The following is a 27,329-nucleotide window of genomic DNA, read 5'->3' as shown; positions in this document are numbered from 1 at the left end:
GGTGAAGTTGTACCAATATTTTGGAGAGGAAACGAAACCGCACCACAACTTTGAAGATGAAGTGAAGTCACGTCATCAGTTTGGAGATGAAACAAAACCACTCCACGACTTGGAGATGAAGCGAAGCCGTGTCATTAGTTTGAAGATGAAACGAAGCCACACCATGACTTGGAGATGAAGCGAATCCACGCCACGACTTGGCGATGAAGCGAAGTCGTATCATTAGTTTGGAGATGAAAAAAAGCCACGCGAAAACTTTAAAGATGAAGTGAAGCCACGTCATTAGTTTGGAGATGAAACGAAGCCATGCCACGACTTTGGAGATGAAGCGAAGTCGCGCCAACATTTTGGAGAGGAAACAAAACCGCACCACGACTTTAGAGATAAAGTGAAACTACGTCACGATTTTGTAGACCAAGTCATTGAAGATGGAGCCGAGCCATGCACACCAACCTTAAACTTGAAGATGGAGAAGCATCGACGGGACCTTCGCATTTGAGTTTGACAAAGCATCGGCAAATCCTCTGCATTTGAGTTTGATGAAGCATCGATGAATCTTCACATTGAGCTCGACTTCGCGACTTTGAGCGTGAAGATGGAGTATCGATGGAGCCTCTAAACTTGAAGATGGAGGAGCGTATAAGTTTACTTTTAAAGAGGAAGCAAAGTGCATTCCATGTGTGTGCCTTTTATTTACTGTGTTGGCTCCTTACAAGGGATGAACATCTTCAACCCATTGTGTTGCCCCCAATAAGGATGAACATTTTCAATCTGAAGTGTAATTCTTTGACGGGGATGATCAGCATCAATCTTGTAGTATTATACTTAGGTGGTTGTGGTACCTCTTCTAATGGACTAAACTTAAATTTCTTTAAGTTCCTTTTGTACTTTTAAAGAAAGGGATCGAATCATGATGTAGTTCAATTTTTTTTTTTTTTAACTGGACTGAACTTGAAGTTTCTTTCAATCTACCTACATACCTTTCTTAATGATAGGGATCACCATAATATAGTTCGAAGAGAATTTTTTTTCTTTTTTTGCGCGACTGAACTTAAATTTCTTTAAGTTGCCTACATACCCTTTATAATGAAAGGGATCAAGTCGTAACGTAGTTCATACAATTTTTTTTTTGGCGCCGTTCACATTTTAAGCTCATGCGGACTAGGAGTATCGTGTAGTTTAGGATCTTACGATGAGGAGCTTTTTCATTTAAACTTCAGAAGCTCTTATTTCATCATGGTTTTGATTATCCTGTTCATTTGTAGGATTCGTCAATATGATGAGTTTTGGCTTCACTATCAAGGAACCTTCTATACTCAAGTCAACAGAAAATTTCCTCTTCATGCGTGAAGGGACACAACTGTGAATCTTTTCGTCGTTGTTTTCTTCATGGAATGACGTTGGCTTCAAGATTTTCATCCTTCATTTACGTTGATCGCTTGTTGTCTTGAGACGATCAAAAGTAGATGCTGGAGGTTGATCTTTCTTTGATGTGGATATACTTAGCCTTTTGAAGGCTAAAGTTCGAACAGAAGTAGTCGTTGAACATTGGTCTTCTTCTCCTATCGTGGCCATACTCAATCTTTCAAAAACTGAAGATCAAGCACTTGAAGGCTTAATACGATCAAAGACAGAAGTTCTTTGCTTCATTTCTTCTAAGTCTTTAACTTCTTTAGCAGTCACATGATTGTTGTCGATTTTCACTATGCCGATAGTGTGACATGCAATAACTTCTGATACTTTCTCTGGATGATTATTGAGAAAGCTTATTGGGAGAAATTCTGCTGAAGTTGCCGACCGTCAGAATTGAGGGAAGTCTTTGTCTTCTTTCTTAGCAGGCTTAGGCTTCCGTGTCATCTTTTGCCTTTATTTTTATGAGTCTTGTTTCTTCTTCTATAACTTCGATAGGAATGTGACTTTTTTTGGGTGGAGTTTGGTTGTCTTCTCTTTTGATGAGTCACTATTATCCACCCTTCGTTGTCATCTTCAAAAAGCTCATCTTTCTTTTCGGAATTTGCTATTTGAATCTCTTATTGGAACCGAACAACTATAGGCTCGAATTCTCAAAACTGGATTGGACTTTGTCTTTGAGCATGGGACACAGATAGTATTGGAACATTTGGAGTCACCACTACTGTAGCGTGATTTTTCTGAGCTACTTCATCCAAATCTAGCTCAATCTTCTTTTCACAAGCCAACTTCATAATTTGTTCCTTCAGCAAGAAGCACCTTTCAACTGGGTGACTAATGACCCGATGATACTTGCAGTAGTTAGGATCATCTATTTTTCCTTCTTGTTCCCATCGCTTGCATTCCAGTAGCTGAATAAGTTGCTTCTCTAGTAGTTGCTCCAACATATTTGTCACATCAGAGTCAAGGAATGGATAAACCTTCTCTTGTCATTCTTTAAGAGTTGGATGACGCTTCTCACCCTCATTTTTCTTTCTTTCAAATTTTGTCTGTTTTCCTTTAGAGGAAAATATTAGCGGGGTCACATGAACGACCATAGATTCTTTTGTGGCACTACCCACGATCTTTTCAGTGCCCTTGACATCATTTTTGTATTTTTTTCCCTTCAGAGACTAGGAAATCTTTAGTTCCCCTATTGGCAATGCTCAGTTTCATATCATGAGTGTGTGTTGCCAGCTTCTTAAACGTACGAGGTTTCATCCCTTGTAGAATATAGAGGAGTTCCCAGTGCATACCCTGCATGCACATTTCCACAGCAGACAACTCGGTGAGTCGATCTTTGTAATCCAAACTCAGAGCTCTCCATCGATTGATGTAGTCGACGACTTGTTCCCCTTTCCATTGTTTGGAGTTTGTCAACTCCATCATGCTGACGGTGCGTCTGGTGCTGTAGAAGTGATTCAAGAATTCTCTTTCAAGTTGCTCCCAACTGTCAATCACCTCAGGCTCTAAGTCTATGTACCAGTTAAATTCGTTTCCTTTGAGAGTTTTGACGAACTGTTTAACCAGTAGATCTCCTCTTGTTCCCGCATTTTCGCATGTTTCTACGAAGTGGCAATGTGTTGCTTTGGGTTACCCTTTCTGTCGAATTGTTGGAACTTTGGGGGCTGTTATCTAGTAGCCCTTCTCAGGTTGTCGATCCTCCGAGTGTATGGTTTGGAATACATGAAGGAGGTTTGGGCTGGCCCTCCATATTGAGCGCTCTTATGGAGGTCATGATTATGTCTTGCAATTGTTGGACCGACAAAGAGGCCACCGAGGCTGACTATTGCGATTGGCTTTCTTGTAACACGGTCTTCCCCTTGTCAATTGCTTTCATCATGGGTGCTAGGCTTGATTGAGCAGCCTCTCGAGATTGCATTTGTTCCTTCAAGGCAGCGATCTCGTGGTCTCGCTCCTCGACGGCTTTCATCAGGAAGTTAATTTTCCTTTCCATTTCAACCATGGCTGCTTCCGCCAACAAATCCGCCATCATGACAAAAATCACATCTGGCGATGAATCTCTTTCCGGTCCGTCAGGCACGAAAGTAGAGTTGTCGAATAAAGGGTTTTCCTTGATGACAACCCCACTTTGTGGGGATTCCATCATTTGTTTCAAGATGTCATGGGCGATGGGGGAGCTCTTCTCTTGCTCTTGCGTGATTTCTTTTGAGTGGTCGCGGGGGACTGGTCCCTTGTATGAGTCGTTTGCGAAGGAAGCTTTGGATGCCATCTTCTTAGAAGATTTGGATTCCACCTTTTTAGGCGCCATTTGGCTTGTTTGAATGCTGAGAAAGAGATGAGAGGTAGAGAGGTCCCACTGGGCATGCCAATTTGTTCGCACGAGGTTTCTGAAGAAACGTGTTTCGTGGAGTTGAACTTGAGTTGGTGTTGATGTTGGAGTTGATTTGATGCGATGTGGTTCGATCTCTAATACTTGATCCTCTGATTCTCTCTCAGTTCGGTGAATATGCTTGACTTAGAGAAGAAAAACACCGAACGTTCTTGAAGTAGAAGTCTTGGAAGCTTGGAGTAGAAGTCTTGGAGGAGTATTTGTGTCTTCAAAGGTCTTCTGCCTTATAGGAGTGCAACTTCATGAGTCTTTGAAGCTTAAAGTAGAAGTCTTGGAAGAGTATTTGTGTCTTCAAATTTCTTCTACCTTATAGGAGTGCAGCTTCAGGAGTCTTGGAAGCTTGAAGTAGAAGTCTTAGAACAGTATTTGTATCTTTAAAGGTCTTCTGCCTTATAGGAGTGTAGCTTCAAGAGTCTTGGAAGCTTGAAGTAGAAGTCTTGGAAGAGTATCTGTGTCTTCAAAGGTCTTCTGCCATATAGGAGTGCAGCTTAAGGAGTCCTGGGAGTCCTCTTCTAGTTAGTGATTTCTCTCTAGGTCTCCTGAGTGTAGAAAATGTTGCCCCTACAAATGAAGAGAACTTCTCTATTTATAAAGTTCTCAGGTGGGCTTCGTGGGCTTGGTTGGTCCATGGGCCTGACCCTTGGGCCTAATTAGTTGGTTTTGGGCCTGATCTAGAATTCAGGTCCAATTCAAATTTTTTTGTAGTTTGGACTTTAAGCCTAAATAATAATATCAAATTGAATTTGATTTCATTTGATTCATCCGAGTGACGTCATAGTTTTCAATTTTCGAGACATGTGTTAACTTCTAATTGGACCCAAAGTCAATGATTTAGAAATTTGTCGTTAATTTAGCAAACGACGTGGTGACTTGTGATTGGTCCAAAATTTCTCATTCAACACACTCTTCTTTGCTATAGATAAGTTGAGACACTACATGCAAGCCTTCACAGTCCATTTAATTGCAAAAGCCAACACCATCAAGTACATTCTGTCTAGGCAAATCATCTCAGGGCATTTGGCCAAATGAGAAATCATGATTCAGCAATACAACATCATTTACATGCCACAAAAGACGATTAAAGGGCTAACATTGGCTAACTTTTTGGTAGATCATCCAGTTCCATCAGAGTGAAAATTAAGTGAATACTTGCCTGATGATGAAGTTCTCTTCACAAAAATCACGGGGCCTTGGGTCATGTTCTTCGACGAGGCAGCCTGAAGAAGTGGTGTGGGGGCAAGCATCATCCTCATTTCACCAGAAAAGCACATGCTGCCTTATAGCTTCGCACTTGCTAAATTATGCTCAAACAACGTCGCTGAATACCAAGCCTCAATAATTGGCCTCCAAATGGCCTTGGAGATTAGGGTATCTTACATAGATATTTTCGGTGACTCGAAGTTGATAATCAATCAACTCTTATGCCAGTACAATGTGAAGCATGACGACTTGAAGCCTTACTTCATTTATGCTCGACAGTTGATGGGAAAATTCGAAAGCATGACATCAGAGCATGTCCTGAGGATGAAAAATAAAAAGGCAGACACTTTTGGCAAACTTGGCTACTGCCTTGACGAATCTGGATGATGTATCTCTTAGTATATCGCTTTGTCGAAGGTGGGTTGTGCCTCTAGTCGAGACCACATATGAAGAAATAAATGCGATATTAGTCTACTTAATCGACGAGGAGGACTGACGGCAGTCTATTATAGATTACCTTGAGCATGGAAGGTTTCTGACAACCCTCGCCATAAAATCGAGATTCGAAGGAAAGCTGCACATTTCATTTACTACAAAGGGGTTTTGTACCACTGATCCCTTGAAGGACAATTTCTGTGATGCCTTGGAAAAGAAGTGTCGATGAAGGCTTTAGAAGAAGCACACGTATACGGCGTGCATCAATCCAGACCAGAGCTATAGTTTCAGTTGAAAAGGATCGGTTACTACTGGCCAGGGATGATCTAGGATTCGATGGAATACCGAAAGAAGTGCGAAGCTTGTCAATATCATGTGAATTTCATTCATTAACCGCCCGAGTCTCTGCACCCGACTATAGCCTCGTGGCCTTTTGAACCATGGGGGCTTGATCTGGTTGGCCCTATAACACCTAAGTCATCAGCAAGGCATTCTTATATCCTTGCAGCCACTGATTACTTTTCAAGACAGTCTGAGGCTATCGTTTTAAGGGAGGCTAAGAAAGAGAATGTGGTGGACTTTATCCACACTCACATCATCTATCGGTACAATATCCCCTACCGAATCGTGATAGATAATGAGAGACAGTTCTCCAATAGCTTAATGGATAGATTGTGTAAGAAATTCAAATTCAAGCAATACAAGTCGTCCATGTATAACGTCGTCGCGAATGGGCTTGCGGAGGCATTCAACAAGACGTTGTGCAACCTGTTGAAGAAAATTGTCTCCAAGTGGTAGGTTTATCGCGAATGGGCTGGCAGAGGCATTCAACAAGGCATTTAACGGCATTGTAGGTTTATCGCACCACTCATTGTACCCCTACAGGAGTTGCTCCGTACTCTCTTGTTTATGGAGTAGAGGTTCTCCTTCCCTTGGAAAGAGAAATTCCATTTCTAAGAATGGCAGTACAAGAAGGATTGACTACAGAAGAGTTACATCTCCAACAATTCAAAGCACTAGACAAAAAATGACTCGAAGCTCAGCAAGCATTGGAGTGTTACCAAGCACGAATGTCTAAAGCTTTTGATAAGCACATAATGCCTTGATCTTTTCAAGTTGGTGATCTAGTGCTTGCTGTAAGAAGACCTATTATCATGACAAGACATATGGGAAATAAGTTCACGCCTAAATGGGATGGGCCCTACGTCGTCAAAGAAGTCTATATAAATGGAGCATACAAGATTGTTGATGAAGACAGATTGAGAGTTGGTCCAATCAATGACAAGTTTCTCAGTAAGTTTTATGCTTAACGAATGTAAAAAAAAAAAAAAACAAAAGTTTCTTATCACAAGAGCCTAAACTGCTTGTTGTTCTTGGCCCGCATGAGCTTAAACGGTGAACGACCCAAAAAAAAAAATCTCTTTGTGAACTACGTTATGACTTGATCCCTATTCATTGTAAAGGAGCAACTTGAAAGAAACTTTAAGTTCGGTCTAAACAAACAAAAAAAAATGAACTATGTTATGACTTGATCACTGACATTATAAAGGGTACATAGGCAGCTTAAAGCAATTTAAGTTTAGTCACGTGAAAAAAATGAGTTCAAGCACATAAAGAAAATGGGAACTTAAAAGAAACTCCAAGCACTGAAAGTTGTGATATGACAAAAAAAACAAGAAGAAAAAATGTCTTCCATATAAGAAAGTTTCAACATTACAATACGATAAATAAATCTAGCAATCAAAGAGGACTAGAGATTACAAAATTATTGGAGCCCCCAACAGTCAACACATGGGTAGCTAAACAAGGTGTACAAGGTTGGGTCACGGTATCCAATTGTAGTGTTTCATCTGATAACTTGTAGAAATACAAGTTATTTATACTGCTTTATTTAGATATTGCGGCCAAAAAAAAGGAAAGTTGCGTCAATTGTATGGAAATGGGCTAAGAAATACAATAATTTTAAATTGTCGTCAATGCACCCACTGACACCATTGCGATGGTAGAAAAGAATATTTAAGGTCTGTTTTGCAGGAAATCCAGTCACCATATGCGTTTATGGCTTAAGAGAAAAAGATTAACGTATCTACGTCACATTGCGCCCATCATTCAGAAATGAATAGACGGTCAATGCAATGACGACGCATGCGACAATCGATCAAGAGCTTTGCGATCAACGCAACTTCAACCACATGCGGTAACAAAAACAACACCGCATGCGGACACACGATCAAAGATGAAAATGAGCAATGCAATCGCGGAGGATTTTTACACGTGTACAACTAACCGTTGTGCATTTTTTATAGACTGATTGCATAACAGAAGGAATATTTATTCCACCATTTTCGGAATTTCCATAACAATAAAGTGGAGACCACAAGTCAGAGAGTCAAAACTTTCATCTATAAATACCCTCAAAGAATTCACTGAAAGATATACTTGATATGGGGGATAATTGATACAAGGCTATGTACCTAGATCAACTCTACCGGTTGAGCAAACCTAAAAAGGAAGCTCATCCTTCTGTTCACTCCATCTACACCGGCAAGTAATCTTTCCATCCAGATCGGTGTCAAGATATTGGCACTCTTCTGTATCTATTTCTAATTCTTATTCATCAATTGTACTTCATCTTCTTAGTCTAAATCATTCACAACCATGTATCAGACCCTTGATTTTATAATTAATTTTCATGATCACTTTTATTTCCACATTTCTATCTATTTCCGTTCCGCCATAAATCGCTTTCTCCACAATGTCTTCTTAATCCCTTGGTGATTAATGTGAATTAAGCAAGTAATTTAATCTGTGCTAAAGAAATAAGGATTTTTAGCTAAAGCGTGCTAGAAAACATCTTCACCTGTGAGAGCAGAAGTGAAGATGCCATTCTGATCTATCGAGAGAAGGTTAGAAGAATGTGTTAACTAAAGTAAGAAGTACTTCCAGAGATGGAAGCAACCTTACGTTCACTACGTTCGACCCTATTTCACCACAGAGATATGGGAAACGCGGCCGATCACCGAGAGGTGTACGCCAAGGGAAAACGGAACCGTACTTATATCTTTAACGCAATTAAGAAAATTGCACTATTTATATTAATTATCCTTTCTCTTTCTGCTTCGCACATAAGCCTTGCCACCGCATAACACGACCTTGTATCATGTAACCTGTATCTTGTATCATCATAGCTTAGGTTTATTTTATCGCATATTACTTTTATCACAATTTACTTTATTATCGCACTTTTATTGCTTATCTTTACTTTACTGCACAATTTACTTTATCGCATGGACAACCCATACTTTTATTAAATTGAAAAACCCCCAATCGCATATATCATGAATGTAACGCAGTTAACCTAAAACAATTCCTGTGTTCGACCTTGGATCACTCTGAGAAACTTGCGGTGAAATTATACTTGGTTTCAACGCAAGGAAATTTGTGACAACACATAGCATACTACAAACATATCGTTAATAACGCATACATCTAGAAGTAGTATCGCATATCATCGTAATCATCTATGCGTTGTATGACATAAGAAGATAAATTTTATTTATTCATATTCATATTTTTCCACATGCTTAAAATAGAAGCATCAATTTTTATGTCAACAAGTTTATGGATTAAAATTATGTCAACATCAGCTCCTATTGCATAGCCTCTTAACATTTGATGCAGCATCTTCAAGGCTTTGACGTCCTTGTCAAAAATAGCAAGAGTAGACTCTATGTTTTTTATGGCCCCTCTTGTGTTAGAGGTGTCAAGCTTGTGTTGATTCAGAAGATTCTCATTCTCTAAGAGTTGCTTCGATATTTTGACTCGTTCAGCTTTGATGGCTACTTGCTTCACTAATAACTCTTCCTCTTCTTGCAAAGCTCGAGAATCATGCTCCAATAGTGCTTTTCTTTTAGCAAGGACACTACTTTCGTCATATAATATTTTCTCCAAGTGAAACTTGGCCTCCTCCAGACGTTGGTTCTTATTTGCTTGGGTCAATTGAGAAGAAAATAATGATTGGAACTGATTGTACCTCTCCACGTTTCGATAATAGTCATCTATGAGCTTTCTATGTGGGGGAAGATTGGCTCCACAAATTTCAGAAATTACCGCAAATATCTGGTGAGTTTCCTTTTCCAGACAAAGGACCTTCTCGAAGGGGGTACGTATAATTTTCTTCTGTATAGTTTCCCATATAGCCAAGACAGCATGGCGTCGAATGTCAGAAACTATGATGGTGGCGCAAAATTCAGACACCCCAGAAACAACTGTGGAAGTTGATTTGTTTACATGTTTGGGGAGTTCTTGGGCCACAAGAGGATGAGCCAGGGTCGCCCTTGTGCTAACCAAGGCCCCATAATCGTTCGTACACGCAGAAGTGGGATTGTGTCCGCTTGGGTTCGTCAAGTTTTTTTAAGCTTCCCCAGTTGCAGGACTCTCTCTGTTGAAGGAATGTTTGAGAAAATAGCTTCCCTAACTTGAGAAGCCAAAGCTTCAACGAACCCTATGCCTATTTTCTTCTCGATGTGGTGAATGTGTTCAGGAGTAGCAAATTTTTCAAGCAGCATCTCTAAAGTTTCGGTTGTTGTATCAACACTAGTACACAGCGCAAGGGAACATGATACATAAGCACTCTAATTGATTAATTTTGGCATAAAAGCAACATGCTAAAACAGAGTATAATGGGTTTCATGAACATACCTTGGCTGAACCATCAAAATCTCCATTTTTCAGCTCCAAAATCCTTCAAATTCTTATGTAGACCACTACAAGATCTTCCATACTATCCTCTTCTTGTAGCTCTAGATTGAGTTGTGGGACTCAAAAGAAGCTGGAATCAAAGGGAACATAGAGAAAGCTCACTGAACCAACCCATTGAAGAATACCTTCTTCATCCGAATTTTTCAACAAAAATACAATCGATTCATCCTCCCTTTCTTCACTCCACTCTCTTCAATATATTGCAGACTATCATGCAAGGAGATGTGCTGCATGGGATGCAGCTCATGCTTGGAGTAAAACAAAGGAAGAGGTGGGTTCCTTGTAAGCTAGTTGAAGATGAAAAACCCATTTTCAATTTTGTGTAATTTTTCAATTTCCAAAATCTATTTTGATTTTAAAATCATATTTTATTTCTAAAATCAAAATTTATTAATTTTACAATTTAATTTTCTAATAAAATTAATAAATAATAATTTAAATAATTCTAATTAATTTAATATCATATTAAATTAATTTTTACATAAATTCATCTTCATATATTTAAATCATATTTAAATATATTTTCTCCAATTCCGTTTGATTCTAATTTGAACGTTTCAAATTAACTTATCACGCTACTCTAGAGCTAATCCATTTCCGAGCTAGTAGGGGGACCTCATAGACCTACAGATCATAGGCTCCAACGATCCGAGATTAATCGGCTAAACTCATTAGACCGATCTAATCCCCATTCGTTAACTAATGGGTCACTCCATTAAAGCCCATAGTTGGACTCCCCTCACTATAGATATATTATGTCCACTCGATATAACCATGATTAGTAAGTTAACCCTTCACAGGTTGTCTGTAATAATGGTTGGGTCAAATCTCTGTTTTACCCCTGAAATTACCTCTTGTTTCTTAAGTCCCCATTGATCCCCTAATGAACAATTGTTTTGTGATCCAATCACAAAACCGAGTCGATCTTATACCAAATGAGAGGGCAGGATCACTTGTTCAAGCCCCAGAATCAGCACTTAAGGGAAAAACCTCTCTATTATCCCTAAAGCGGGTAGGAGTGAATTCCCTCTTGCACCCTATGTCCCCAACTATCTATCCAGTCTTACCCTGAAATGGCAGTCTTATTGAGCCGGCGCTATTGAGCGAACCTTCACCTATGAAAATCTAAAGGCAATCCCGAATAAACATAAGTTCATAGTTAGCTCAGCATTAAGGTCAAGTTACCTAGGTCATTGCTTTGAAATAATCAGTCTTAAACAGTAAACAATGTTATAAAGTATGAGTGACTCATTTCGTGGTCCGATCTTGTACAAACCCTTTTGCATAAGGACACCCTCACTCCTCATGTCCAACATGAACGAATTAGGATCACTTCGTTTGTAGCACTTTACAACTCCTTGTAATAACTATAGAGCAGGCCGTAAACAATAGTATTACCAGAATAAGGTAGCCAACCTTATCCATATACTATAGATCATTTTGACTATTTACTCAAACCTGATCCACCTTTATGTCTCCACATAAAGTTCAAATACTCATCCAACAGTCAAGGGACTTTTAGGTTTATTGGATTTCTATTCAAGCAATAGATCTATTCAATAACACCTTTATTGAATTTTCAGAATAAGCTCCATTGTTTACATACCATGAGTTTTAGAACATAAAACCAACATCGGTACCCCAGCGACTGTATCAATAGCCAAGGGGATCATTAAAAATTCTTCACATTGTGACCTTGCCAGCTCTTCGAGTGACGCGTTCAGAGGTGACTAAAAAAAACACACAGCATGGGTTATATAAAAAAAAAAGAAAAAAGGAAAAAAAAAAGAAAAAAATTAAAAAATTGTACTAGTAAGTTAGAAGCATCGGGGACTCCAAGATCGTTTTGATCCCTTGCTAAAGAATCATGGCTTGATGCCTTTGGCTTCTTGGAGGGCCTCTTTCAATGACGATCACTAGTGCTGTTGTGACTCTCCTCTTCCATTGAGTGTGGATCAGTTTTTGGTGGGACTGAGGTCGTCTCTTCAACCAAACGAAGTTGTTTGCTTCCCTCAGTGGTCTTTTTTCTTTTGGGCAGTTTGGGTTGTGCTAGAGGAGGAATGGCACTGGATACCAAATGATGCATGTTTTCCTCAAAGTAGCTTCCATGTTTCTCCCGCCACCCGACCTTGAAACACGGGGTGGCGTGGTTATGCGGGTTTAGCGTGTGGCAGGCAAGAATGCTTGGGAGGAGGTCTTACTCTTCGTAAAAATCCTCCAGTGATACAGTACATTCTGAGGGGTGGTGATAGGAGGGATTCCCCCTATGTCGTTAGGAAGGTCTTGGTAAAACCCAAATTTTCTGCTGAACCGGTAAGGGCTATACGATTCAATAATTGAGATGCTCTCACATTGGGATGATACGTAGCAGGATCGCATATTGGAAAAATGTGAAAACCTACTAAAGGAGAGGTGTTCATTATCAATCACTTGCTCATGTTTATTCCTGTTCTAAATATTCACATGCCATTGAATGCTTTTGGGAATATCCTAGAACTCGGAGTTCGTAAATTTTGTGTTAAATATTCTATTTACCAATAAAATATTATTGAGTATTTTATTCCATAAAGTTATTGATATTTCATTTTATAATAAAAATCCAATAAACAAATCCATGGCTATAGTATGAATACTTTAACTTTATGTGGCGACATACACAGGATCAAGTTATAGTATATAGCCTAAATAGTCTATAAGTATATGGATGAAGTTGGGTATTTAATCCTGGTAACACTATTGGAAGCAGCCCATTTCGTATAATGATACAAACGATGTGATCCAAAAATCATTCATGTAGAGACAAGTGAGTGGAGGCATCCTATGCAATGAGTTTGCATAAGACTGGACCTCGAAATAGTCACTTTTCTTTATAACAACCGTTCATTGTTAAAACTGACTATTTCAAACTAAAATGACCTAGGATAACACGGTCTTAATCCTGAACTAACTATGAACTCCTGTTTATTTCGGGATTACCTTTTGATCTGCATAGGTGAGAGTAGTTCAATATCACTGCTCAATAAGGCTTCCATTTTAAGGATAAGACCGGGTAGATAACTGGAGACATAGCTATGTGAGATGGAATTCACTCCTACCCGACTTAGGTATAGCATATAGGTTGTTCTCATAAGTGTTGATGCCTAGTCTTGAATAATGGGGCCTCGCTCTCTCTTGGTAGAGAGGGATATGATTTAAAAATGGTATTACAAATCAGTTATTCAATAGAGGGTCAGTAGGAGCTTAAGGTGCAAGATGTATTTGCAGGGGTAAAATGGTAATTTTGACCCAGCTGTAAATACGAATGACCTGTGAAGGATCGACTTACATATTATGGTCGAAATGGACAGAAATATGTCTATAGTGAGGAGAGTGCCACTATCGAGCTATAATGGTGTGCCTTGATAGTTAACGGATAGTAATTAATTTGGTTTAAAGAGTTTAACTGATTAATTACAAATCGTTGTAACACGTCATTGTAGGCCTTTTATTTAGAATTATAAGGGCTTTTAAGTAGAATATGCAATGATTATATTATGAATTCATGAGAAAACGAGTTTGCGTTGATCGGCATTAAGAATCTCGGCTAACCCACTATTATGCGTTATTATGCATTCAATTGTTTATTTTTGTAGCAACCGTAGAAAACGATCGCATGCGTGAAAACCAGGCTATCGCAAGGACGACCACATGTAGGGGATCTCTCGATCGTGGAGACGATATCATGCGGTGATCACATACGTCAATCATATGGGTGTTGCGGCTGTCGAGCGAATGCGTCCATCGCATAGAAGTTGCGGCTGTCAAGCGAATGTGGTTATCGCAGAGAAATTATGACTATAGAATAATAACCATAATAGAAGGGCAATCGCAAGGTTGGTGGAATGAAAGCATGAACGCATACGTTGAGAATATAAAAAAGATGATGTTGACATTTCACCTACCACGCCGTTAGCAGCAGAGATTCAGAAAAGGACCATCACGCCGCGAGTGTCAGATTCAAAGCAGGTCCATTAATGTTGTCGGCGATCAAGCTCTATAAATAGAAGCAGTTGAGCAGAATTTCAAAACATCCAATGTTTTCTGCCTGAGGGCAGATCCTTGTGATCTAGACCAAAGCGTGAGAAGATAGTTTTAAGAGTTCTTCATCCTTTTAACCATTCCTATGATGACCGAAGCCTTCGACGGAGTTAGAGCTCGAGAGAGTCTACTCCACCGCCCATCCATGGCACTACCGACAGCCTTGACACACATGTGACGGAAGCAAGACATTGTTTTCATCTGGCTCTCCATATCTCTTCTATCCTTGTATTGTATTACATTTTGGCTTAAGGAATTAATACATTTTGTGATCAATGCATTTCTATATTTCCTTCGATTCTATCTCCATCTTCATTTACTTCGTATCCTTTACTTTCATTGCATCACTAAGACTGCTAGAGTATCGCACACTTAGTCATGTGACATAGGAATATGAAGCTTGTAGCAAACCACCGAAAGGTGTACGTTGCGCGAATGTTGAGAGAAAACCTTATTTGTTTAGTGTGAAGCTGTAACAACGCTTGTCTATAAGCGAACACAATACTTGTCTATGAGTAGAATCAGCAGCAACCAACTGCCCAGGAGGGTAAGTGGTTGATTGCATTAAGCAATGTAAGCAAATGTTCACTAGAGATAGGAATAATCTTACGTCAACCAAGTTTATGTGATTAACTTGTCTTATGAGCGCATCATTCATCATTTAGGAATACTTGGGAGAGTAGTCTAAAACCAAATCTAAGACTCGAGAGAGCGGATTGGATCACATAAGCAAGAATGGGGAACTTAGGAATAAGCTCCGTTTGCTACTACACAGAGTATGCATCCTTTAAGTAGGATATGGTGATATGCAGTCATCTTGTTTATGTGTGAGAGCACGTGAGCGGGATTGTAGAGGCTTAGAAATAGGCTTCTCAACACTATCGCATATACATTGCATGTATCTACATCAAGTGTGTATAGTATGATCGCATAACCTGCATTGGCTGGGGTTACCCTTGCAATCAAGCTTAGTGTTGTTGTGAAGACATCTTCGCCTTTTCATCTATTTTTCCATGCATTTTACTAAGCGTTAACAGTTGTCGTGTCTCTACCTCTCAATCATACTTCCGCCGCTTAATCTGTTAGTAAGGAGTAGGAGTAATGCGTAGCCTTTCAACCTCAAATTCTTTTATTCTTCGCCGCAAACACACTACCGCATACATTTAACTACAAGTCTCTAAGTTCGACCTCAGATCACCTGAGAAACTTGCGATCTCATTATACTTGGCGAGAGCGCAAGGAAACTTGTAAGAGGAACGCATGGTCATTGCATAAGAGATTAACGTATACATTCCATTCCAACGCATGACCACTGACGCATGAGAAAAAACGCATAACCTAAGACATGCATCGTATAATTGCGTTACCAAATTCACGTCATCAACTAACTCATAAATTGGAATAGAAAATTGAGTATTAATTGGATGAATTTTGGAATTAAGGTTATGAATTTGAAATGTTCAAATTCAATTATTAGGGTTTTCAATTATTATATTTGATACAATTAATTAAAAAAAATATTTAATTTAGACAAAATTAAACGAAATTGGAGAATCAATTAATATTTAAATTATGATTTAAATATGAAATTGAATCATATTGAGGAATTGATTTTTTATTAATTTAATATTAAGATATTAAATTAATTTTCATTAATTAAAAGTTTTATTTCAAATTAAATTAGTTTTATATAAATTAATTTTATAAAAACAAAATTTAAATAAAATAGTTGTACTTCAAACAAAAATAAATTTTAGGAATATTGATTATAAAACAAAATTAAAGAGAAAGTGGATTTTTCCAATTTTGAGGAAAATCCACCATCTCTTTAAATGGTAACTTGCCAATTTTCATCAAATGCTCCAAGTAGAAGCTACCTTCCATGCAGTCCTATGATCCTGCATGTTTTCAGTGTATATATACATGCTTCATGTAGAGAAATGAAAGAGGAATTTCTTGAATTTTGACTGAAAGGCTGGAAAATTGACAACCCTCACAAACCCAACAAAATCCCTCTCTAATTCAGCTATATTTAAGTGTTTTCACCACATATTCCTTCTTAAGCTTTGTAAAGAAGATCTTAGTAGTGGTCTTGTTGAAGTTTCAAGCTCAATCTTGGAATATTACAATTGACTTCATGGATTAGGTCTTCAAAGGTAATATTTGCTTCAAACCCTCTATAAATTTCACTTGAATAACATGTTTAAAACTCAAATTAAGAGTACTTGGAGTGCTTATTGATTCTGATTTGTTCCGTTGCATGATATATTATTCCTTCAAATGCTTGCCCCCTTGTGGATCAAATCTCGAGCTTCAGATTCCCCAAAGTAGATTTCCCCTCCTTCACCAAAAAAGTTGGACATCTTAGGACCTCGAACATCTACAGGAATAGGGTAGTGGGTGTTAAAATAATTAGCAATCCAACTATGGACATAGTGCATAAGGAAGCAGAAATTCGTGCGCCTAATTGGATTTTAAGCTTCGATTATCACTCCTAAGCCAGGATATATGTTCACTGGAACAATAAGGTTGAAGATATTCCCATCATCCATTAAGCTAGCATTTCTGAAGACGCCGGGACGAAGATAAGCTCCTTTCTAGGGAAATATGAAAAAACATAGCAAACAGGACAAAAAGGATGCTAGGTACTTTTTGTCCTGCAAATTGTCTTCCACCTCGAGTTCCTAAAAAAACATGTTTTCTCTAGCTGACCATGCTCGAAATGTGATCTATGCACCGCTCGAATTATGAATAGATTGGGGACAATAGGCTCTTTTTTGCTTTCTGTTTGGAGGTCTGTCGTACTTTCGAGTATTGAGGAACCAAAATGAAATCAATGCGCTGATGGTCACTAGGGAATCGCTTTTGGTGGGGTCCCACAGTCATTTTGGGAAGACTTCATACGATCCTTTCTTTGTGAACAAATTATCAAGTAGTACGCACGAAAAAGATGTTCGAAGGTCTTTGGTAAATACCTTCCTTTCTTTCGTGAGCCGGTTAGTTCCTTTAAGCTAGGGATAACTTCCTCATAGAACCTTCCTTTAATAGGAAGACCTCCGTAGGACCATAAACCCTATAAAGATATTGACAGTTCACCTGCCATGGTGTGAAAGGTGTTAATGGATGGGCACCAAACTTGGAAAAGGGCCCACATAACATCGCTATTGCAATCATACGTGTACAAAGAGGCCATCACTGCATTGAACAAACGAGTGTCATAAAGGCGTCATTCGTTTTGACCAACAACAAACTCTAGCCATTCTCAGTAGCAATCAGTAAAAGTAAACTCTCCAAGGACCTTTGTTACGATATTCCAATGAACTTCATTTTCAATCAAACGACGCTCGAGTGTTAACACTCTATCATAATTAAGAGCCTCGTTGCAGATGGTAGACTTTAAAGTCCACACTTTCTTATCCGAAGTCAAAGACACTTCCATCGATAGTTCATTAACCATTGCATCGTCATTCAAATCAGGCCAAATATCCGCAAAGGAACCATCCAATGACTCCTCTACAGGAAGGCTAGGTCCATCCTCATTAGGTTGGTGTCTATTCGCACAGATCACGAGATACCACTTCGCTTGGTAAAGCTGACCATGATGCTGAACAAAAAAATGGTCGAATCTCAACCGCATGAGTTTCAAATTAGTAGTAATAATAATAAATTAATGAATAAATAAATAAGGGGCGGAGATCAAAGCCGTTAGAGCACTGAGTTGGAAACCAATAGAATGCTCAAGTAAAAGACTGAGGCTGGGACCGACAGAATCCTTAGGCTACGTGTTGATCGAAGCCAATAAAGGACAGAGATTAGAGCCATTAGATAACTGAGTTGGAAACCGACAGAATGCTCAAGTCAAAGACAAGGTTGGGACCAACGAAATTCTCACGCCGCATACTAAGATCAAAGCCAATAAGGGGTGGAGCTCAGAATCGTTAAAGCACTGAGTTGGAAACCAACGGAATGCTCAAGTCAAAGACTGAGGCTGGGACCGACGGAATCCCTCAGGTCGCGTACTAAGATCGAAGCCAATAAGGGGTGGAGATCAGAGCCGTTAGAGTACTGAGTTGGAAACCGATAGAATGCTCAAGTCAAATACTAAGGCTGGAACAGACGAAACCCTTTAGGCTGCGTACTAAAATCGAAGCCAAGAAGGTGTCAATGTCCTCAAGGACTTAGGGTGGAGTATTCAAGTCAAAGACTGAGATCGGGCTTGCAATAAAGATGTTGAAATCAACCCCTCAGGCTACCTGGCGTTTTGTTCATAACTGCAAAATAATAATAATAATAATAATAAACTCACATCTTTCAAAAAAAAAAAAAAAAAAAAGATGTTTCTCCGTCGAATTGCAAGCTACAGATGACTTGGGTTCCTGATAAACAAAAATAGGGGCAAGTTAGTAAAAAGATAATTGCCATTTGGAATTTTAAATAATAAGAAAAAAAAAAAAGAAGAAAAAGAACAAACAAATTTTTAAAAAAAATTGGGAAAAAAAAGGTAAAAAAAAAATGAAAAAAAATTATTGGAAAAAAAGAAGGAAAGAAAAAAAAAAAAAAAGAGTTTTGCTGAAGAAAAAAGATAAAAGGAAAAAAAGGGGGGAAAACAAACAAATAGAAAAAAAAAAGGAGCATGAAAATTTTTAATTTAGTTTAAAAAAAATTGGAAAGTTAAGTTTGATTAAAAAAAAGAAAAGAAAAGAAAAAGAAAAAGAAGAGAATAAATGAAAAAAAAAAAAAGAGGGATCAGAATGAGGAACAAAAAAAAAAAAAAAGAGAAAACGAAGAAAAAATTGAAGAAAATGAAGAAAAAAGGAAAAAAAAAAGTTTTACCAAAAAAAAGAGAGGAAACTGAAAATAAAAATAAAATTAAATAAATAAAATAAAAAATGGGGAGGAAGCCCTATGGTCGCCTCCCCCAAACGACAACAAGATTGTCGTGCATCGACGAGTCCAGGCGAGCAACAAGCGGTAACCGGCGACGAGCAACGACAGATGGTAACCTTGAGCAGCCAGCGAACGACGTCTGGACAGAAGGCGCGGTGAGCGAATGGCGTCTGCAGATGGCGCGTCGATCGAGAGCTTTGCGGACGATGGTTGGGCGGTCCGGAGGCTGGTGGCTCGCGGCTCAGCTCCGGCTGTCGCGTGCGGCTCGACTCGTCTAAGCGGTGGCAGGTTGGCTAGCTCCTGGATGGTGGCTCGGCGCGGCTTACGGCTCGGAAAAAAAAAAAGAGAAGTTTTTTCTCTATCTTGTAGATTGATGGATGAGAATGCAGGAGGCTTTCAGTCTAGTCATATTTATAAGAACTTAATTGAATCTAGAATCAAATAAGGAAATCCAAGATTTGGTTAAATCTTTGGTTTAAAATTTTATTTCAACTCCAAATTTTATTTTTGATTATTTTTCTTTCCCTCCTTACTAAAATTGTTGGCCATGTACCAACCCTTTTTCATTAATTAAGTTTTATCTCTCGTTATAAATTCAAAATTGTTATATTTTATCTCCAAATCAAATTGAATTGTGGATGGAATTTGAATTTTTGTTTTAAATTCAAATTAATTAAGTTTTATCTTCAGATCTAACTAAATTGTGGATGAAACTTGAATTCTCATTCTAAATCCAATTTTTTTTAAGTTTTATCTCCAAATCTAACTAAATTGGGGATGAAACTTGAATTTTCATTTTAAATTCAAAATTTTTATGTTCTGTCTCCAAATCAAGTTAATGCGGGATGAAATCTGAATCTTCCTTTTATCTCTCCAAATCAAATTAAGTCTTAGATAAAGATTGAGATTTTCTTTTCTTCTTAAATTAAACGTTTAGCTGTCATCTATTACCAATTTTAGTTAAACTTATGCACTAAATTCATGCTTTAATTAAATTAGGAGCATCGAAGTCAAGATCAAATTACTCACATCTCGATACCGGCTTTATCTTTTTTGAGATTCATCCAACACATCTGTGCACAAATCTCTAAAAGGGGCATTGTTGGAGGAGAAATTTCGGACTAATCACGGTTGCCACGTTATTTATTAAATTAATGACAAAATGTCAAAATCATCAAATTTGGGACCAGTTAAGAGTTGACATGTGTCCCAAATTGAAATTGAAGACAAATTCTGATGACGTCACGTGTTTTAGTCACAAGCGTTGGGTTGAGTAAAATTAATTTCGCCCGTGATAATTTGGGCATTGGCCAAGTTACGCCCAAATATGGTTTAATTTGAGCCTAAAATGCCAAAATAGGCTTAAATCTAATTAATATGGCCTAAAGGTCCGGCCCAAGTCCAATTAATAGGACCCAAAGGTCTGACCCAAATCCAATTAATAAGACCCAAAGGTTAGACCCAAGCCCAATTAATTGGGCCTAAAGACTAAACCCAAGCCCATGAAGCCCATTAGAGAGTCCTTCTCATTCCAAAAGGTCAGTAATTCTACATTTAGAGAGCCTAGAGAGAATTCATACTCCAAGACTTCTACTTCAAGAATGTTAACTGCATTTCTTCTTCAAGTCAAGCAGAAAAACACATCCCCTCAACTAAGAGAGAATCAGAGGATGAATTACTAAATATCGAACCACATCGCATCAAATCAATATCAACACCAACACCAACTCAAGTTCAACTCCACGAAATACATTTCTCAGGATACTTCGTGTGAATAGTTACATATCAACGTTATGTTATAATTAAAATGTATTATTCTGATCTCCTTAATTGTTATTTCTTTTTCTAAAACAAAATTCCTATGATGGAATCTATAAATATTTGGGAATCCATTTCTTAGAATTCTTTAGGTGAGAGATCATATCTTTAGGAGTTCAAGATTTGATTCCAAGGAAAAAAATGAATTTAATTAATGTTTTAAAAAAATTAATTTATTAAAAGGTTATTATTCCTATGATGGGTTTGATAAAATGTAATATTTTCTCAAGTTCTTGAGGTGAGGAATCTTTTCTCAATTCTAACACAGTCTAATTGATGAAATTTTTTCACTTATTTTATACAATCATTACTTCAAATATTGGATTAATGAGGGGTAAAATAAGACATCTATTTTAATTTATTTTTCAAAAATGAATTTTGTTAAAGAAAATTTTTCATTCAATATTTAAAATTTGGCCACCGTTTTCTAAACTGGTGTTATAGTATGTTAACACTTTCTCCATACACAAATGATTCCCGAACTCACCTCTAGTTTTCACAGATCATTTTTATTTAAAAATTATTAATTTTATTTTGGTGTCCAATCACATCGTAAAAAGTATTGGTGGCGACTCATATCTTTATTTTCTTTTAAAATTAACCCGCGAGGACATCAGTTGTTCAGCTTTGTCTCGGCCATGTGGCGATAGTTTGGGTACTCCACGGGGGACATGAGGTTCCACCATGAGGGTTTGGTCATTTTTCCTCATCTTGATTGTTTTATTATATAATTTTATTATGTTTATTTATTGAGTATTTTATTATTGCACACATAATCAAAAGCCTTCTATCTTTTTCGAGGATGTCGACCATTTTACGTCCTCTCGGGCACGTCACGACGGGTAACAATAAGCATTGTGTAATCAAACTAGAGGAAACCATGTTAAATTTCTATTTAGGCATTTCCTATTAGAAATTTTCCCTAGGGTAATTCCTAAAGTTTAATACTATTAGACCACTTGGACTAGGATAAGTCTCATCTAATTTAATCAGCTAATTAGATAATTATGATTGTTGGTTAGCATTTCTAATTAATTGGGCTAGGAAAAGGTAAGAAGTTAAATCAATATTGTTGGGAGTTTATATGATCAATCGAATAAATTAGTGGACCTATCTCTTAGACTAGGTCATTCCTTTTATTTGACTTTTATTTTCTACAATTTATAATTATGCATTTGAATCATCCTTGCCTAAATTCTCTATACCACATCAAACCCTCCAATTACCGCTTTAGCTAGAAATTTGGCTCGTCGAAACTAATCTTCGCACTTCTATGTGGATCAACTCGGTTTTGCCACTGTTGCTATGCCTTTATAGTAGTATTTTTATAGATCAGTAATTGTAAATTTATTTGGTTGGTTCTTTTGGAAGCGACACCAAAAAGTTAATATCACCCTCACTTTCTTGTGTCCACATGAACAATGTGGATCAAATCATTTGTAACGATTACAAAGTAGGTCGTATCCATAGTGTTATCAGTATAAGGCAACCAACCATATCCATATACTATAGACTATTTAAATTGTCACTTGAACATGATCTACCTGTATGTCAACCACATACTATTCAAGTTACATGAAATAATCTTGGATCTTAGTTTAGTGGATTGAGTTGCGCAAGTCTATATATCAAATAGAATAACTCCTGATTTCATTAAATAAATAAACTGTTTATACGTTACAAACTACAAGATTTAGGCATAAACCCCAACATGTTAATAATCAAAGATTCATAATCAACCACCATCATAAGCAAAAAACCAACACAAAATGAAGAATAAGTGAGGAGCGTTATTTGAATCTCAACAACTTAGTTGATAACCATTGATAGCTAATTAAAGTTGATGGCCACTAATAGAAGTCCATCAATGGTAGCAACTAATAGCTTTTAAGTGATAGCCATTGCTAGCTTCCCGATTTTCTTTCAAAATTGACAACCAGTTATACAAGTTTATCAATGATAGAAACTAATAGCCTAAGTGTTAATATTTCAAGATTGATTCCAATTGATGAAAGTCTATCAATGATAGTCATTGATAGAAGTTATCACTGATAGTCACTACTAGCAATTATCTATGGCTATGAATAATAATTGCTATTAGTGATAGCTTTTAATTTGACAAAATCAGGAAGAAGAAGCATGCAAAAATAGGAGATTTTGGGTTTTCTTTAGTGGTTTGACTGAAAATCATTGGGCTTTGCAGTTTTTTTCCTATATCTATAATTGTTTTATCCTTGTACCACATATGCTATTATTTATAAATATATAGTAAAATATCAGTATATATCATAGACAGATCGCGATAGAAAACTATAAATGTATCTATATCTTTTGGCCAAGAGTCTAAATTTGAAAAAAAAAAGTTTTACGAATGGCTAACCAACAATATTTTGATAAAGGCAACCTATATAGAAATTTTTTGGACTATTTCTAGTCCTCTAGCTCTTGTTATGTCATGTTATTGTACTCTCATATCCCTTTTTGTCGCAATGAATCTCCTATTGGACTAGGAGTATGACGAGGGTGCTATAAACGTATCAACCTAGTTGAGAGATATCTTGGTGCACCTATTAATCCCATCTCTCTCTGTTATCTCTCCTAGAAGATATTGCCATTGCTACCATCAATTGGTGCACTAAATCTAGTCTTTTTTGTAACTATGATACTTCCACCATCGCTTTAAATTGGAGAGCTTTCCTCTAGCTCTTGTGATGTCATATTATCCCTCGGATCTCTTTTGTGACAATGAATCTTCTATTGGACTCAGGATATAATGGGGATGCTGTAGATGTGTCAATGTAATTGAGATATCTTTGTGTACCTATTAATCTTATCTCTCTTCTCTAGTATCTTAAAAAAAAATATTGCATTTGCTTGGACTGATTTCTAATCAGTCACCCTAACAAAAGCACCTACAAACTAAATCTTCCTAAATCGATTCAAAATAATTTTAGATTTTTCTAAAATCAATTATATTCCCGTAAACAACATCATTTTAAGGAGAAGTTATTTTAGCAAGAGAAAAGGTAATTTTGACAATATCAATCCAACAAGATTTTTGCATTGGCAGATTTGACAAAAGGTATCGATGGAAGCTCTGTCGACATTTAATGTATGGGCAAAAAACGTTCAGCAGAGCTTCTGCCAACGTAAAAAAAAAATGTAGGTAGAAAGTCATTTTGCCTACACAAGCTACGTCGACAAAAATTTCTCTCTGTCGACGCAAGAACAACCGTGGGCAGGGGTATGGTTTTTACCCACACATGATATGTCTGTAGAAAAAACATTCTATCGACGCAACAAAAAAAAAAAAAAAAAAAATTGTGGGCAGAAATGTCATTTGCCATTCTGCCCACGCATGATGTGTCGGCTGAAAGTGGAATGGGATATTCATTTTTTCCACGTTAATATGTGTTGGACAAAGTTTTTTTTTTAAATTATTTTAAATTTCTTATGACAAAATATATAAAAAATTGTGACAACAAATTCAATATAATAAGAGGTAATGCATTCAAACATATGCTCTCAATTATTACAAATAAATGACACTTTCATTTTCATGGATAGAAAAATTTAGTTCGAAGATAACGACAATTACCACGAAGTGTAATAAACTATGAAAGCCATAAAAGTAGCACTATAAGAAACCAATATGGAATTTATTATATGAAACAAATATGGAATTCATGTATATTATATAATGTTAAAAATAGATACCTTTGTTGTGCGATCTGCTTAACCAGTACAAAACCGTGAGTCACTGGGATCAAATACAACACACTTTATCCACCCTAAAGTGACCATTCATTAAAAAAAACAAGAGTAACAAAATCATCTTATACATTTGTGAAAAGATAACCATATGAGAAGAAATATAACCAACTTCATTTATAGATGGAAAAATACCCAAATGCGACAAAGGTGAGTGGCGGCGGAAAAGCGGAGTGGTGGTGGGGGAGTGTTAGAAAAAAATTTGAACGACAAAATATGAAAAATGAGAGATATATTTTCCATTCAACTAAACATGTCTTTATATAGACTTACAAACATAACCATAGGAATGTCAATGGTTTAAAGCTATAAATGTCATCAAATGCTCATAACTCACATATCTCCTATAACTCAAAAATCACAATTGGTTACAAAAAACTAAAAGTCACAAAACCCAAAAGTCACACTAAATGCCACAAATAATTTTCCAAACATGATTTGTTACACCAAGTAAATTCCTCATTTTGATAAAAGTCTCCAACTTGAGGGGCTTTGTGAAAATATCCGCCGCTTGGTCTTGTGACTTGATATATTTAAATTCCACTTCTTTCTTCGTAATGCAATCCCGAATGTGGTTAAATCGGGTATCAATGTGCTTACTCCTCCCATGAAATACCGTATTTTTGGTTAAGGCAATGGCCGATTTGTTGTCAACAAAAATCTCCATTGGACCTTCCATTTGAAACTTCAACTCCTTCACTAAGTTTCTTAGCCAAATTGAATGACATACACATGAAGTTGCTGCGACGTACTCTGCCTCACATGTTGATAATGTGACTATGGGTTACTTTTTTGACATCCATATGAACGCCGTTTCACCAATAAAAAACACAAACCCCATAGTGCTCTTTCGATCATCCAAATCATTACTCCAATCACTATCACAATAACCAACAATATCAAAATTACTAGAAGAGACATAGGAAAGACCATATCCAATTGTCCCTTTGATGTAGCGAAGTATCCTTTTTGCCATTTTGCAATGTGTTGCTATCGGTTCCTCCATAAATCGACTAATAATTCCAACCGAATAAAGAATATCCAGTCTTGTACATGTCAAGTATCTCAAACTTCCAACCAAGCTTTTGAAATATGTAGAATTTACCTTCTCTCCTCTATCTTGCTTGGTGATTTTGACTCCACATTCCATCAGTGTTCCAACTGGATTAGCATCATTCATATTGAACTTCTTGAGCACTTCTTTAGCATAGCCCTCTTGGGATATAAAAATCCCATCTTCACCTTGTTTGACCTCGATTCCAAGATAGTAACTTACGAGACCAATGTCTGTCATTTCAATCTCCTTTTCCATCTCTCTTTTGAACTCATCAAATATGCTAGGATTGTTTCCGGTAAATAATAAATCATCAACATATAAACAAATGATTAATATGCTTTCACCTTGCATTTTGATGTAGAGGGCATGCTCATAAGGACACTTCATATACTTCTTCTCTTGAAAGTACTTGTCAATCTTCGAATTCCATGCTCTTGGTGCTTGCTTTAAACCATAAAGTGCCTTCTTCAATCAAAGCACTTTATCTTCTTCACCCTTGACTTCAGAATCCAATGGTTGTTCCACATAGACCTTTTTCTCAAGAATTCCATTCAAGAATGTCGATTTGACATCTATTTGATGTATCTTCCAATGATTATAGGCTGCCAAAGCAATAATTAAACAAATAGTTTCAAGGCGAACAACAGGGGCAAATACCTCATCATAGTCGATGTCATGTCATTGGCTATATCCTTTCACCACTAATCTCGCCTTATGCCTCTCAACATTACCATTGACTTTTCTCTTTGTCTCGTATACCCACTTCACTCCGATCGGTTTGTTCCCTTTTGGAAGCTTTGTCAACTCCCATGTGTCATTTTTCTCTATTGCTCGAATTTCTTCATCCATTGCATCCTTCCATTCCTTGCTTGCAATGGCTTCTTGGAAACTAATAGGCTCACAATCACCAAAAAGACAATAGAGAATTATGTCCTTTTGATTTTCATTTACCTCATTAAGTTCCCGTAGATTTCGAGTTCCTCTTGGGCCAATTTCGTTCTCCGAATCACTGGATGAACCATCAGATGATGATTGATCGGTCGAATGAGGTGGCACTAGAATGGGCAAATCTTCACCCATTTCATCCCTGATCGGTTCATTTTCATCGTCTTCTTCAAAATATAGAAGGAAATCATACTTCTCCTCTTGTATATTCCAATCCTAAGAGGTTTTCTCATCAAAAACAACATCATGACTAATCATTACCTTCCCATTCAAAGGATTGTAAAGACGATAACCGTTTGAACTTGCATCATAGCCGATGAAGATGAGTTTCTCACTTCGATCATCGAGCTTGGTCCTTTTTTCTTTCGACACATGACCATATGCAATACTCTCAAATACCTTGAAGTGACCAATCCCAGGCTTTCTTCCGTTCCATGCTTCTTGAGGCGTCTTGTCAAGTACACTTTTGGTTGATGCTCGATTTGTCAAATAAACCGCACAAACTATGGCCTCTGCCCAAAATTCCCTCAACATTTTCTTTGTCTTTAGCAGGCTTCTTGCCATATTCAAGATTGT

General features: G+C 37.3%; 1 long non-coding RNA gene across 1 annotated transcript; it reads right to left on the bottom strand.

Moving 5' to 3' along the window:
* Positions 1-18,029: 18,029 nt before the first annotated feature.
* Positions 18,030-19,680, bottom strand: LOC150032091 (uncharacterized). The gene is made up of 2 exons (XR_016525433.1): positions 19,279-19,680; positions 18,030-18,651 (listed from the first exon to the last, which is right to left on the bottom strand). It is a non-coding gene; the product is annotated as an uncharacterized LOC150032091 (long non-coding RNA).
* Positions 19,681-27,329: the final 7,649 nt, after the last annotated feature.

The sequence above is a fragment of the Benincasa hispida genome, chromosome 12, assembly GCF_027475165.1.
Source record: "Benincasa hispida cultivar pf3 chromosome 12, pf3_genome.v1.1, whole genome shotgun sequence".
In the NCBI taxonomy this organism is placed as follows: Eukaryota; Viridiplantae; Streptophyta; class Magnoliopsida; order Cucurbitales; family Cucurbitaceae; genus Benincasa; species Benincasa hispida.
The sequence above is the reverse complement of the archived record's forward strand: the minus strand, read 5'-3'. Positions and strand labels throughout refer to the sequence as shown.